Source organism: Macaca thibetana, chromosome 13, assembly GCF_024542745.1.
Source record: "Macaca thibetana thibetana isolate TM-01 chromosome 13, ASM2454274v1, whole genome shotgun sequence".
Lineage (NCBI taxonomy): Eukaryota > Metazoa > Chordata > Mammalia > Primates > Cercopithecidae > Macaca > Macaca thibetana.
In genome coordinates this window covers 101,814,982-101,831,578 of record NC_065590.1, presented here as the reverse complement: position 1 = coordinate 101,831,578, position 16,597 = coordinate 101,814,982, and the positions used below count along the sequence as shown (strand labels likewise).

General features: G+C 37.3%; 1 long non-coding RNA gene across 1 annotated transcript in view; it reads left to right on the top strand.

Annotated features, from left to right (window-relative positions):
* Positions 1-6,255: 6,255 nt before the first annotated feature.
* LOC126933484 (uncharacterized) overlaps positions 6,256-16,597 on the top strand; it is a 451,653-nt gene continuing 441,311 nt past the window's right edge. Inside the window, exon 1 of the long non-coding RNA XR_007718635.1 lies at positions 6,256-6,267. This is a non-coding gene — a long non-coding RNA (uncharacterized LOC126933484). The remainder of the gene's footprint in view (positions 6,268-16,597) is intronic.

The following is a 16,597-nucleotide window of genomic DNA, read 5'->3' as shown; positions in this document are numbered from 1 at the left end:
CTCCCCAGTTCTTGGTGCTTCTTACCTTGACCCAAAGTTCTGTCTTTTTGTTCTGGTTTCACCTTCAGGCCCAGAGTCCTCCTGGGCTTGCACAGTGATAATTCAGCTTTTCTTCTGTTCCACTTTAAATCACGATGTTTAAGCTACATGTATGTTTCCCTGCAGAAAGGGCTTATATTTCAAAACTGATCTTTTGTATGGGTTGGCTGTGTCCCCACCCAAATCTCATCTTGACTTCCTATGTGTTGTGGGAGGGAACTGGTGGGACATAATTGAATCATGGGGGCAGGTCTTTCCCTTGCTGTTCTCGTGATAGTGAATAAGTCTCACAAGAGCTGATGGTTTTAAAAATGGGAGTGTCCTTGAACAAGCCCCCTTCTCTTGTCTGCCATCAAATGAGACATGTCTTTTATCTTCTGACATGATTCTGAGGCATCCCCAGCCACATGGAACTGTGACTGCATTAAACCTCTTTCTTTGGTAAATTGCCCAGTCTAGAGTATGTCTTTATCAGCAGCATGAGAACAGATAGAATCCTGCAAAGTGTTATTTGGGGTTCAGAAGGAAAATACTAACACTTAAAACACAAATTCATTTCTGTGTTTTGGAAACTCTCTAGTTGTAGACTCCGAATGACAACACAAAAATTAATGACCCTTCACGGTTGACACCTGAACAATTTCCACTCTAGATGTGCACCCCAGGGTTGTGTCTGGCTGCCTTGTTCGTGCTGGCTCTTCGCCTGTTCCAGCAGTGTCCTGTACCCTGCACTGGATGGTCTCTAACATCAGAATGATTTCCAGTTCCAAGCCGTGGAAAACAGAGCTTACAAATTCAAGTTGATTCACTGAATACGAGAAAATCCTCACCCTTTTGCACTCCCCCACCCTTAGGAGTAAGAATTGGCAACTTTTATGTATTTTAATCACTTTTTTTTTGAAACGGAGTCTCACTCTGTGGCCCAGGCTGGAGTGCAGTGGCGTGATCGCGGCTCACTGCAAGCTCCGCCTCCAGGGTTCACGCCATTCTCCTGCCTCAGCCTCCCGCGTAGCTGGGACTACAGGCGCCCGCCACCACACCTGGCTAATTTTTTTGTATTTTTTAGTAGAGACGGGGTTTCACCATGTTAGCCAGTATGGTCTCGATCTCCTGACCTCGTGATCCGCCCGCCTCGCTTCCCAAAGTCCTGGGATTACAGGCATGAGCCACTGCACCCAGCCTAATCACATTTTTGAAGTGTCATCTTCTCAAGGAAGTCTGAGAAGGAAATCTGAGTTCTCTGAACCTCAGTTTCAATCCATACTGTTACTGAAGTTAAAGGTACATCAAAGTAAGACAAACTAAATTTAACTTCAGCATAACTTGACATATCTCTGAATTGGTAAATTCAAGGTACCAACACCTCAAAATTAAACTCTGGTACAGCTTAGCCTTCATCAGCATCAGTGGCATCAATGACTTTTTTCTTTTGAAAAAAAACCTGCTTGATTAGAAACAAAATTTACTTTGCTGGGAAAAGTAGTGTACTTAATATATTCGAATATGTATTCCCTGGTTATGCCATCATTTGTCACTTAAATTAGCAACTTCCAAAGCATCACAGCCTCAAAGTAGAATCCCAGGGGAAAAGACAGCAAAGGAAATCAGAATGTATTGGAATTGAGGGAACGACTCCATGCTTGGCTGACTTTGACCAGAATCATGGAATTCTGGAATCTCAGAGCCAGACATGAAGATAATGAATCCTAGAAATCATTCAGTTTGGATGATGTGATCTTATCAGCCCAAGAATCTGTTATCCTCTCATGCTCCCGAACGCTCATGGCACGACAATGTTTACTTATGAAGCAAACAGAACTTATTAAGTAGTAATTTGGATTCATAATTCTTTTTAAAAAGGAGATAGCTACCAACTTGAGCTTCTTCTGAGCCTAAGATGTATGCGGTGGTAAGCTTGGGAGACTCAGTCCAGGGGCCAGATTCAGGAAATCTCAGCTCCTGCCCACTCCCCAGATGGCCCTGTATCCTCCACCAGTAACCCTGTGCCTCCAGCACAGGCAGGAGCTGTGCCAGGCACCAATCTTCAGTGAGTCACTTCACCTCTCTTGGACTCAAACTCCTTATTTGTGAAATGGTGACTCTCATGAGAATTCTATTTCATTTATATATAAAGTGCTTAATATATAGTAGGGGACTACCAGATATAGTGTTTCTTTCATTGAGCTACAAACATTCTAGGCAAAAGCAAAGATAACATGCTGTTTACTTCTCTTTGCGACCTTATTCTATTTCAGCTATTTCTCAGACCTCTTGAAATATTGAAAATAGCATGAGAATGAACTTTATTTCACCTGCAAGCCCTTAGATTGCAAGGCTGGGAACAGATCTGATCTAATCTGATTCATCAGATAAGGAATATGAAACTCAAAGAAGGCAAATGAACCTCCGAAGCTACAAACTCCAGGATGCAGCCAATGGGACCATAACCTGGGTGTGCTGGCTCCCGACCCGCAGCCCTGTCAGGAGCAATACAACAGCAGCCATTATATTCCCTGTTTGTTTTTCAAACCAGGACTCATGCATCCCCAGTGTTCTTAAGGATAACCAGACAGAGGAAAGAAGGAAATGTTCACTAGAAGAAAATATATTAAGCAATTTTGGCATTTAGTATGCAGTTTGGCACATTATGTCTGGAAACATAAGTCATGCATGGCCCTGGAAATATTAAGCATTCAAGGGAGATTGTTTTAATATTATTTTCTTCTTTTTCGTCAGCCTTCTGAAGACTGGAGTGGGCAAAGGGTGGTTTACCCCAATTAGACTCCACTCACCCAGGCTTTCTGGCAGATTTCATTCCAGCTGCCGCTCTGAATTCAGGCCCTAGGAATACGTGTACAGCTCGGCACCCAGCCATCCCACCAAACAGATGCATTCATATTTGGTCTCCTCTGATTCATGAGCTTTGGGCTGCTTTAATTTCCTGCGATTTCTTCATAAAACATTGAATACTCAGTGCTCATTTTGACGTTGGGGTTTTGAGGGTTTTGGGGGTGAGGGTTTAGCTTGCTTTTCCTGGAGTTAATTTCTCCATTTGATGTGAGATTAATGGTCCTGTGGATGCTTGTGAGTAATCAGAGTTTACTAGACAGAAGCACAGAGCTTTACAAGCCAGAAGGGCTTTCTTTGCCTCTATTTACTGTTTCCTGAGAAATCAACAACACCATATTGTGGAAAGCCAATTACCGCCCTATACAAGGTTAAGCTTTTCATCCAGGACAGCTTAATTGTTGAGGTAAATATATCATTGAGAACCTCTATCTTACAAGACCAAAGCATTTCAGAGCACCTCGTATAGCATCAGAGACAAAAGACCTCAATAAAATTTTAATGAATCAATGAATGAATGAGATTTACCAAATAAAGTAGTTTCATTCTTCCTTTACTACCTAATTTTAAAAAAAATGACTTGAAGCAATGAGAAATGTATTGCCTTCAAAAAGCGGGAAGAGAAACACAAAAAACAGATAAAGTATCAAGCTCTAGTCGCCTTCCTGAAAATAAAGTACGGAATGAAGCACCCTGCTGCCTGTAGCACGGAGGGAAACTCTTCCCGTCTCTGCCTGATCCGGGGTATGGGCAGCAGGCTGCAGGTCCCCGAGATTAGCCTCAGAGCCACAGGATTTGGAGCTCTGCTAGACCTTGCCTCCCTGGTGGGGTGATTCCAGTGGTGAGCTTCTCAATGCCATGTTTCTGCAAAGTGCTATTAGCCATGTTTCTGTGTTGATAAATCTACCTTAATGAGAAATGTCATCTTCAGAGTTGAAATGAATCCATTTCAGCAAATGGATTTCTCTTCCTCAGAAGGGGAAATACTAAAGTCCAGAATGCTGTTTTGTCCAAATGTTAACACTGAACCCGAAAATTGTCTCTCACCATCATATAGGTTACTTTGGAGGAACTGTTTGTCGTTAAATTAATCAAATTTTGTGGATTCAACTGTGGTTGGGAGATCACAACCTGATAGAAAAAGAAGAATTACGAAGTAGGCTGGCCATGGTGGCTTATGCCTGCAGTCCCAGCACTTTGGGAGGCTGAGAGGGCAAGACTGCTTGAGTATAGGAGTTCAAGACCAGCCTGGGCAACACAGAGAAACCCTGTCTCTACGAAATATTTAAAAACTAGCCAGGTGTGCTGGCATACACCTGTAGTCGCAGCTACCCATGAGGCTGAGGTGGGAAGATGACTTGAGACCGGCAGATCCACCCTGGGTGACAGAGTCAGATCCTGTCACAAAAATTTTTTAAAAATTAAAAAAAAAGGCGGTCTTTAGAAAAGCCTGCATTTCTTTTTTTTTTTTTTTTTTTTTTTTTTTTTTTTTTTTTTTTTTTTTTGAGGCGGAGTCTCGCTCTGCCGCCCAGGCTGGAGTGAGTGGCGCGATCTCGGCTCACTGCAAGCTCCGCCTCCCGGGTTCACACCATTCTCCTGCCTCAGCCTCCCGAGTAGCTGGGACTACAGGCGCCGCCACCACGCCCGGCTAATTTTTTTGTATTTTTAGTGGAGACGGGGTTTCATTGTGTTAGCCAGGATGGTCTCGATCTCCTGACCTCGTGATCCGCCCGCCTCGGCCTCCCAAAGTGCTGGGATTACAGGCTTGAGCCACCGCGCCCGGCCAAAAAAACCCTGCATTTCTAAAACACATTACAACTTTCATGTAATGTGTGTTACATTGAGTTCTCTACACATTAAATAGATAATGTTGGGGAGATATTATTTTCTGACTTGGCAGCTGGGAACCCAAGCCACAGAGGAGGAATCGCTAGCTCAACACTTTACAACTTGGAGGCAACACGGTGTTGCTCCGTGCGCACAGACTTTGGAGTCCTGGAGAACTAGCTTGTGAGTCCAGTTCTCTCTTTAGCTAACTACATATCCCACATAGCCTGACACAGGTTACCCAGTCTCTGAGATTCAGTTTCATCATAGTAGTCATTGTAATAATATCTAACTTGTGAGGCTGATTTGAGAATTAAGACAATGTATATAAAGCGCCTTCCACAACATGCGCATTTGATAAACATATTTTATTATTGTTATGCCCAAACTAGAATGACAATGCAAATCTCTATGTTCCTAACTTTATCTGTCTCCAAATCAGCAGGTTGTCTACCTGTTAAATCGGACCTTCTCTTGGTTACCAATTCTAATTAGACATATTCGCATAGTTGGCTGTGTAAGTACAGCAAAAGCTGCAATTATATACGTGTGTGTATGGGAATGGTGAGGGTTATGTTTCATAGAGTTCCTTTTTACACCAGGCATTTTGCACACGTTAGATAGCTTAATCCCCACACAATCTTATATGATGAATATCATCATCTCTGTACATAATTAAACTGAAGCTAGGCATTGCCAAACACCGCCAAGCCAGTAAGAACCAAAGTTCATTAGTTAGGGACAATGTCTATCTTGTTCACAGATTCTGTCTCAGTCATGCATTTCGTCTGATACTTACTGAGTGCTCCATATTTAAGGAAAAAAATTGATAAACTAAGATTCAAGTGTTTATCTGACTGACTCATCTTGCTGTCGTTATTAAAGACTGCCTCTTTCAGTAAACACTGGCTTCCGCAGTTCTCAGCCTGCTTGTAATTCATAATTACTGGGAGGTTTTCTATGGGGCTGGCAGGGGCGCTCCCCAGGTCACTGGAATTAGAACTTCTATGGAGTCAGCCCTCACGCATTTTCTCCTACAAGAGATGTTGATGACCCACCAGACCTTTATGAAGAAGGAAACTTCCTTTGGGGGATCATCCAAAAGGATCAGTAGAAGATTCAATGTATCCAACTAGTAGTAAGCAGTTGAAAGTTTTATTTTTATTTTCAATCATGAGAACCAGGCCTCTTAGTGTCACTTGAATGCTGGTAAAACTATTATCTTACACAGACTTTCTACAACATTATAATTCTTCTTAGGTTTAATCATAAGTAAGAATTATTATTTGTCTTCCTGGGAGGCAACGCCTTTCTTTTTCACCTCTGCTGCTCTTTGGTTTTAATTGAACAGAGTCAGTAAGTTACATTAATCATGAGTTTCTCCCCTTTGGAATCACTGAATAAACAAGCAAAAACAAGGACATGTTTGTCCTTGATTAATTAAAAGCAATAAAATTTCTCCAAATCCAGAGCTGGGCAGCATTTGCCTGGGGAAAGCTGACAACATCAGAGAGCAGAAATCAGCTCAAGGGCAAGTGCTTTGAAAGGGGGGAAGTCTCTATAGGGTTTTAAGATGGGCGTCTACCACAGGTTCCCAAATGCAGGTGCGAAACCTCTGCCCTGGTGTTCTCACCTCTAAGCAGCCATCTGGATTCCAGAATCTCCTGAGGAAAGAGGTACCACCTGTCCTGAAATTTAAGGGCACTTCTAAAGTCATGTAAGATTTCACCTGGGCAAGGGACAAAGAAAACAAGAACATTATTTTAGCTCAAACACTGTGGACCTACAAAGATGTGACTCTTTGGAAATATTAAATATTTGGAAACATTAAAACCTATAGTAAGAAATTACAAACTCAGAAGGATTACAAAAATAGTCATGTTTTCTCAGATTCTAAAATCTGCTACTATTAGCTCAAGTATTTTGATGTAATAAGAATCATATTGCATGCATAAAGATAATGATAACAAATTAGCTCCATCAAGTTCTACATTTAGATATTAAAAATCAGATGCTAGTTCTCACTCGGCTAATAAGTTACGTGATCTTGAGAAAAAATCACCATTTCTATATGTCATATATAAAATTGCTGTATATTTCCAATGATTTATTCTACCACTAGTAAAGCACAATTCTGTAAGTTCTATAAAATAATTTACCCTAATTAATCTGGAAAAAGGAAAAGAAATCCCTACTGCTATGGGAAATTCGGATATCAGGGCCATAAGAACATATACAAACACACACACACACACACACACACACACACACACACACACATTAAAAGTAAACAAATCTAGCTCAATATGAGAGCAAAAGTTACATTCCAAACCAGGCTTCATTCCAGTAATTCTTCATTTAACTCCAAGGAGACCACAAGTTGCCCTTTTGTGCATATGTACATTATTCACAGCACATATGACAGCTTAAGAAAGATTTTTTTTCTCCCCTTCAGCAATCTATTTTAAAAGATATCTTATTATTGCAAATGCACATTTAGTTATTACTATAGCTTTGTAAAAATCAGATTCTTTACGTAGGCAACAAAGCAAAAATATAGCTCTATTCCAGTAGCAGTGCAAAGATATTTTAAAATCTTTTCCTCTATAAAAGCAATGAGAAAAATAGGGGGAAAAGTCAATATCAACTTTTTTAGATGTGTGGAATTTAACAAAAGAGTGACCAAAAACCAAAACGTATTTTTCAAGAAAAATCCTGTGTTTCTTCAAATACTTTTCTGTTTTTTGTTTTTTTGTTTGTTTGTTTTGGTTTTTTTTTTTTTTTTTCTGTCCACTCTTTCTGAGACTCTCATTACTTGTGCTGTTGTTCTGTATAGAATTTTAGGTTGACAGGATTTTCCTTCCCCCCGCTTTACAGGTGCTGCCCTACCGTTTTTCCTTGTACCTTGTTTCTAATGAGAAACCTGCTGTCATCTTGACTTTGTTTTTTGTTTCTACTGCAACTTTGTTTCTCTCACTTTTTAAAAAATATTAACATTTATTCCCTATTACACGTACTATTTTTTAAATTATTATACTTTAAGTTCTGGGTTACATGTGCAGAATGTGCAGTTTTGTTACATAGGTATATATGTGCTATGGTGGTTTGCTGCACCCATCAACCCATCACCTACATTAGGTATTTCTGCTAATGCTGTCCCTCCCCTAGCATGACACATGCACATGTATGTTTACTGTGGCACTATTCACAACAGCAAAGATTTCATACCAACCCAAATGTCCATCACTGATAAATTGGATAAAGAAAATGTGGCACATATACACCATGGAATACTATGCAGTCATAAAAAGGATGAGTTCATATCCTTTGCAGGGACATGGATGAAGCTGGAAACCATCATTCTCAGTAAACTCTCACAAGAACAGAAAACCAAACACTGCATGTTCCTCTCATTTTTTAAGATGATGTTTTTCTCACTGATTTTGAGAAATTTGATGATAATGTGCCCCAGTGTGGTTTTCTTTCTAAGTCTTATCCCAAGGTAACTTGAATTACTTAGTTCTGCGAGTAGACAATTGTCATAAATTTGGAAATATTCTGTCACCAATTATTCAAACATATTTTTCTGTCTTTCTCCTCTCACCTCTCCTTCAGCAGCACCAATTATATATCTATTAGGCTACTTTGAGTTTGCCCAAAGCTTACAGGTACAAATTTCATTCTTTTAAGTCTCTTTTCATTTCATTTTAGATAATGTCTTTATCCATTTCTTCACATTCTCTAGCTTTTTTTGTCTGAAATGTCTAATCTACCAGTAATCTCGGCCAATGTATTTTTTGTTTCACTGTAGCTGTTCTCTCTAGATACTCAATTTTGTTCTTTTTATATCTCCTATTTCAACTCTTTAAAAGTGTGGAATACAACTGTAATAACTCTAGTGTCTCTGTCACCTAATTTTAACATTTCTGTCAGTCCTGGGTCCTGCTTCATTTATTTCTTCATTATGTGTCGTACTTCCCCATTCCTTTGCATGCCTGATAATTTTTGATTAAATATCAAAGGTTAAGTAACTTTCATGTACACCATTTATGTATGACAGAGCTAGAATCTGTGCCAGAATGTAATGTACTTGGTCTTTCTCTTAAGCCACTACTGCCTCTGAATTGGGGTGGAGTGAAGTGAGGTCGGGGAGGGAATGATTAATAACTTCTTTCAAGCTAGAATATTTTGTTAACTGGCTTCAGTAACAAAAACAGTATTTTATTGTAGTGTTATATCATTTATTCTCTTTTTCAGGGTGAAGCAAGGGTCTCTGGTGCAGCAATTAGCTATGTTTTCTAAATGTGTATCATAATTTGAAACATGGGAAAAGCACTAGGGAGTGATAGTATTAATGTCTGACTTTTCAGAATACCATGAATAAAAATTTGAAAGCATGGGAGACAACAGATGGATCCACATCACTATAAAAGATATATTTTTTACATTTACCAGACAAAGTAAAATGTATCTTAATAGTAAGAAAATGAATGGCCATTAAGATTATAGATTCTGGGCAGTTTCTCAGAATTTTCATTATCTGATTTATCCCTATATGAAAGTGATGAGTGATAATTACTGGGATACAGCCAAAACATTCATCACCTATACAATTTTGGCTTTAAGTTTTGTTTCTTATCAGAAATGGGACTCTAAAAAATCTCAACCACTTTTTCTAAAAATTCTTCCTGTGAAGTGTATGCCCTTCATGAAGAATTATATTGCAGAGCTCAGTACTGCAATTCAGTACACTGCCCTGAATTTGAGGTAGCAAAATGCTAATAGGACAGCTGTGGAATTCTTCACCTGTTCTCCTAAATTTGTTTCCAGTTGAAAAAGTAATAGTTATTTCAATATGCAGTGGAAGAAACATGGGTTTAGGAGCTGAAAAAAATGCTTTGCAATCTCAGCTTTGTCACTGTTTGATTTTGTGCAAATTACCTCCATTATGAGTATTTCCTTCTCTATACAATGAGGGAGATCATACTGTAACAGAATGGTTTCAGCTCCCCCGCCCCACCACCACCATCTGTGTGTTTGTTTTCCCTGAGTTTAGATTCCCTTGACATGGAAAACTTTCTATGACACATCTATCCTTCACAGCTGCATACTATAACAAGACTATTTCTTCGTGTGTCTTTCATTTACTAATAAAAAAACATATTTCCTGGAAAGTGTTAAGAAACCAACCATCACATCTCCTTGTCCAGAAATTGATCACTTGCTCTTCTCTGAACCAATTATGGTAGATATGGGATGGCACACCATTTGCTAAACAGCAGATCCCTGAGGATATGAGCTATGGGTAAAGTGCTCTTCCTCTGAAGCACATGGGCGGTGTGACAAAAGCAAGAATTAGAAATTGGGTAATCTAAACCTAAGGTACTCTTTTAAATTCTTCCTTGAAGAAGCATTATAGCATTTAAATAAAATATAAATAAAATACCTAATACAGAACCTGAAACGTGAAAGGGACTCAATGATTTCTAGAGATCTACTAGACAGCATCATGCCTATAGCTGACCATATTGTATTTTCTTCTTAAAATATCTAAGAGGACAGATCTCATGTTTGTTTTTAACAGTGTAATAATAATAATGGGAAGAATATAGTACTCCTCCTTGTTCTGCAGTTTCACTTTCTGCAGTTTCAGCTACCCATGGTCAACTGTGATATGAAAATATTAAAGAAAAATTCCAAAAATGAACCATTTGTAAGTTTTAAATTACATGCCGTTCTGAGTAATGTGATGAAATCTTGTTCCATCCCCCTCTGTTCCACCTGGGACACGAGTCGTCCCTTTGTCCAGCGTACCCATGCTGCATATGCTATCCACCGTTAGTCATTGGTATTGTCCGCTCCTGACACCCAGCCATCAACATCGCCATGGTTCAATGACCCAGGACCGCCCAAAGCAGATGATCCTCCTTCTGATATATGGTCAGAAGGTCCGTCATAGCCTAATGCTGCATCACAATGCCTACATCATTCACTTCGCTTCATCTCCTCACGTAGGCACTCTATGACCTCACATCATCACAAGAAGGGCAAGTGCAGTACAATAAGACACTTTGAAAGAGAGACAGGGAAAAAGAGAGATCACATTCACATAACTTTTATATCAGTTTATTGTTATAATTGTTCTATTTTATTTTTATTATTAGCTATTTTTGTTAAGATCTTACTGTGCCTAATCAATAAATTAAACTTCATTATAGAAATGTATGTATTTGAAATAAAAGGCATATATAAGGCTATGGTACTATCCATAGTTTCAGGCATCCACTGAGGGTCTTGGAACGTATTCCCCATGGATAAAGGGAAACTACTGTAATTATGGGCATGAGCAGAAATTGTGGGAAATGATGGATACTTTTATGGCTTTGATGGTGGTGATGGCTTCAAAATTATATACTTATGCTCAACCTCATTGAGCTGTATCAATTAAATACGTACAGCTTTTTATATATCAATCATACCTCCATAAAGTGGTTGAAAATAGGTAAATAGAAGTTATCATTATCATAATATCAATATCAGTAAACATTTTCTGAAGCAATATGTGACTATGGGAAAGACCATTTGTTTTTGAAACCTGGATCAGCTCCAAAAGGCTACTAACCAGTGGAATTATAAATTAGAAGAGCTATGCAAAATTAAATTTAAAAATCTATTTGGTCAGGTGTGGTGGCTGACACTTATAATCCCAGCACTTTGGGAGGCTGAGGCAGGTGGATCACTTGAGGTCAGAAGTTCAAGACCAGCCTGGCCAACATTGTGAAGTCCCATCTCTACTAAAACTACAAAGTTATCCAGGCCTAGTGGTGGCACATGCCTGTAATCCCAGCTAATTGGGAGGCTGAGGCAGGAAAATGACTTGAACCTGGGAGGCGGAGGTTGCAGTGAGCCAAGATCGCAGCATTGTACTCCAGCCTGGGCAAGAGAGCAAAACTCCATCTCAAAAAAAAAAAAAAAATTATTAAACATGGGACATATGTGTAAGGGAGAAAGTGTGTGTGTGTATCTTCCTATTTGATGTGGAGAGAAGGCAAACTTGGACTAAAAGTGTAGAGCTTTGGGAATGATGGTGCAGAGCCAGGAAGGTCAGCCTAGCAAAGGACATATCTAAAAGCAATTTAATAAGAAGATATTGTACATCAACCATGTGCCAACCTTATGCTATGTCCCGTGAAGAAGACAGAAGTAAATATGATAGGTATGAGTTAAATGGATAAGCAGAAGAAAAAAAAAACCACAAACCGAATTTTGTGTTATTATAAGGAGGTTAAAGGCTGCAAAATGGAAACGAAAAGGTTCTCTGGAAATATATAGCTGCAACTGCATTTAATATTTTGGGGCACAATAGGAAAATACTTTCATATGAAATGGAATTTCAGTAAGATCTGTGGATAGAAGTAGTATTTCTGATAGGATAAAGAGCCTTCCAAGAAGAGGGAATAACATATGCAAAGGCCCAGAGTTAAGGGAGATGAAACATGTTTACAAAATAAGTGCACACTGCCAAGAGACAGACGCAAGATCACTTGGAAGAAGAGGTAAAGACCATAATCTGGAGAACGGCTGGAGAGCTGTGGAGAGCTGTGTTGAAGATTTAGACTTTCCTCAAAGGCCAGTGGAAAGCCATGATAGGACTTTAAGCAGAAAGTGATATGTTTATATATCAAAATGCGAAAGTGCTTACTCACATTATAAACACAAAACATGGGTAGAAGTGGGGCAAAGGATACTGAGGAAACAGGTAGGTGTGTTTAGTAAAATGTAGGTATGGTTGATTATGGGATTATATTTTTGAAACTGAAATGGCAATCAGGAGGGAGTAAAGAAGTTGGGCTGACTTAAAAGGTAGAAATGAAAGTACTTTGTTATTTATTCAATGTTAAAGTGAGGGAGGTATAAAAGACAAACATGACTCTCTGGTTTCTTGCATCTATAATTGGGAGAAAGGTGCACCATTTACTTATATAGATAGAAATGTCAAAGAAAAGTTTGGAAAAGTGGAGATCAATAAAAGACATTATCTATTCATATGAGTCAGTCATTTTGTTTTGCACTTTGTATTAATTATTTCAATTACTTTTGTCACACTATATTAAGATAAAACCAGTGAGCTTTCTAATTCTACAGGTTTTAGTCTATAACCTGAAGCTTAGATTCTAAAACCTTGTTTAAGGTTTCTAAATCTCTCTAAATTCAGAGAGATTTACCAGAGTTCTTGTTCGTAACCACTGCAGTGCACCTCTTCTTCTTTCAAGCATATTATGTAAATAAAATTGTACATACATACAGTCCTTCTTGAGATTAGCTTTATTTACTCAATACCATGTCAAGAAAATACATGCAAGTTATCACAAGTATCAGTAGTCTGTTTCTTTTTATGTTGAGTAATATTCCATCGTATGGACATACCACAGTTTGTTTAACCATTCACCCGTCGAAGGACATCTAAGTTGTTTTCAATTCCTATTTTGATAAAGCTGCCAGAAACATCCATGTCCAGGTTTTTATATGAACAAAGGTTTTCATTTTTGAGATAAATGTCCAGGAGTGCTATTGCTGAACTGTACAGTAGTTTTATGTTTAGTTTTGTTTAAAAAACAAAAAAAAACACAAACAAACAAAACCTCTCTCATATCCACATAACGATACCTCATTGTTGTTTTAATTTGCATTTCTGTAATGACTAATGAGACTACATATCTTATGTGCTTATTATGATATATAGATCCTCTTCAGTGAAATGGCCCTTGTTTGTCTTTTTCCCCTTTTCTAATTAGATTGTACTTTTATTTTAGGGTTGAATTTTGAGGGTTTTTTATGTGTTGTAGATTCTAGCCCTTTGTCAGCCATGGAGTTTGCAAATATTTTCTGTCAAACTGTAGCATGTCATTAAAAACTTCTAATAGGCCAGGTGTGGTGGCTCACCTCTGTAATCTTAGCACTTTGGGAGGCTGAGGCAGGCGGATCACATAAGGCCAGGTGTTCAAGAGCAGCCTGACCAACATGATGAAACCCTGTATCTACTAAAAATACAAAAATTAACCAGGTGTGATGTCGTATGCCTGTAATCCTAGCTATTTGGGAGGCTCAGGCAGGAGAGTCACTTGAACCCAGAATGTGGAGTTTGCAATGAGCTGAGATCACACCACTGCACTCCAGCCTGGGCAACAGAGCATGACTCTGTTTCAAAAAAAAAAAAAAAAAAGAAGGAAAGAAAGAAAAGAAAGAAAGAAAAAAGAAAGAAAGGAAGGAAGAAAGAAAGAAAGAGAGAGAGAAAGAGAAAGAGAGAGCGAAGAGAAGAGAAGAGAAGAAAGGGGAAGGGGAAGAGAAGGGAAAGGAAGGGAGGAAAAAGGAAAGGGAGAAAAAAGAAAAGAAAACTTTTAACAGAGTATGTTGTAGAGTGTAAGTTCTTAATTTGAATGAAGTTTAGTATATCAAATTTTTTCTTTTATGGATTGTCCTTCTACTGTCAAGTCAATATAATACTGCCACTCCTTATTTGTTGTTTAGGATTTTCATGACATATACATCTCCAATCTTTCTATCTGAAATATTTGAAATGTTAGGTATTATACTGTATACACATTAGAGTATACTGGTATCATCATTTTACCAGTTTGAGTTGAGTGCGGAATAATTACCTCATTTTCCATCTCTTTATTCTTTCCTATTTATAATATGATTTTCTTAAATGTTTTCTCAACATACGTTTAAAAATATATCAGTGTTATAATTTTTTCTTCAATCATTAAACATCATTCAGAAAATAAAAGAGGGGAAGAAAAACTTATTGTATTTAACCTATGTTTACTTACTATGTTCTTTTGATGTTTCTATATTCCTTTTTAAAATAATTTATTTTTAAAGAACTTTTATTAGCCTTTGTTTTAAGGTAGGTTTGTTGTCAAAAAATATTCTCTTAGTTTTGCTTTATCTACTAATGTATTAATTTCTCCTTCATTTCTGAAGGATACTTCTACTGTGTGTAGGACTCTAGGTTGACTATTATTTTCTTTTAGTTTTTGCATAATGTTCTGTCACTTCATTCTGACTTTCATAGTTTTTTAGTAGAATTTCACTGTTATTCAAATGGTTTTTCCTTTTATAGGTAGTATTATTTTTGTCATAATGTTTTCAAGACTTTAGTTTTTTACTTTATTTTAGATTTCAAATGTTTGACTATGATATGTCTTGATGTGTATTTCTTTGGTTTTTCCCTATTTGGGATTCCCTCGCCTGCTTGTATCTATAGGTCTATATCTTTGAGAAATTTGACAGTTTGCAGCTGTTATTTTTACCAAGTATGTTTTCAGCCCTGCTATCTTTCTTTTCTTTCCTCAGGACTCTGACAAAATGAAGGCTGTATTTTTGTATAGTTCTACACATCTTTGAGGCTCCGTTTAATTTTTTCTAAGTCTCTTTTCTCCCTGTTTCAGATTCAGTAATTTCAATTAATTTACCTTAAATTTCATTGATTTGTTCCTCTCTTCAGTCCGTTGTATTCTTGAGCCCATATATTGAGGTGTTTTTGCTTTGTTTCATTTTTACATCAGTAATTGTGATTTTTGGAGTCAGTAATTCCCATTTACTCTTTCTTTATGTCTTCTATTGTTTTCATGACACTTTCTATTTTTTTCACGTTTCAAGTGTGTTTTTCACTGCTTGTTAAAACAAGGTTATGCCAGCTACTTCACTGCTTGTTAAAATATTTTTATGCCAGCTCCTTCAAAATGTTTGTCAGATAATTCTAATATCTCTGTTTTATTTTTGTCTTGCTAGGCTACCTTATATCTAGTTCGTTAGGAGAAAGCTCTTCTTGTGGCTTTTTTCTGTACCTGTTGGTATTTTCAGGTTATTGACTTCTTCAGATTTCGGTCTCAGATGTACAAAGCAAATTGATAACCCGATGAATCGACCACCATGTTGTCATTTGAGCCCCTAGTTTTCTAGCCAGTGAGTTTGCTTATCTTCACCTTTCAGATTCTTCTGTTTTATTTATATGTATATATAAAATATATATATTTCATATATATGGAATATAATAATTGATTATATTTATATATGATAAATGGTGATATGTAATCAATAATCAATAAGCATTGATTATATATCAATTATAGGTATACTATATATACAATATATGTGTGTATGGATACCATTATATATACACAATCTATATGTGTATATATAAACAATCTATATGTGTGTATATATATACAAATATTTATATATATACACACACACACACATGCTAGGAGTGTGTGTGTGTATACCTATGTATAGGTACATATGTATGTATAATTTCCAGAAGAGATTTTTAAGAGTTTTTTTCAGTCAAATATTTTTCTGTTTTTTTTATTATCTAAACATATTTTTGTTTTGCCTTCATTGACGAAGGTTATTTTTGCTTCAGAGTAATATTACAATTTGGCAGTTAATTTTAGCCTACTGAAGATATTATTTAACTATTTTCTGGTTTTCACTCTTTAGAAAAATTTTTTTTGGTCTAACTCTCACTGCCTTGAAGGTAATCTGTCTTTCCCTCTGACTACTTTTAAACTTTTCTCAGTATCTTTGGTTTCCTGCCATTTTACTATGGTAATTCTAAGAGTGGATTTTTAAAAATTCATTTTAGTAGGGATTTGGGAGTCTTATTTAATGAGTAATTTTCAGTCTTTTACTTTTTTGAAAAATGATTAGCCCATATTTCTTTCAATATTACCTCTGCCACTTTATGTCTCTACTATCATTTGAGGTTTCAATTAAATCTGTGTTAGACCTTCTCACTTATCCTGCACATTCTTCACTCTCTCTTCCATATTTTTGGTATTTTTGTGCTACTATGATTTATTCTCAAAATTGCCTC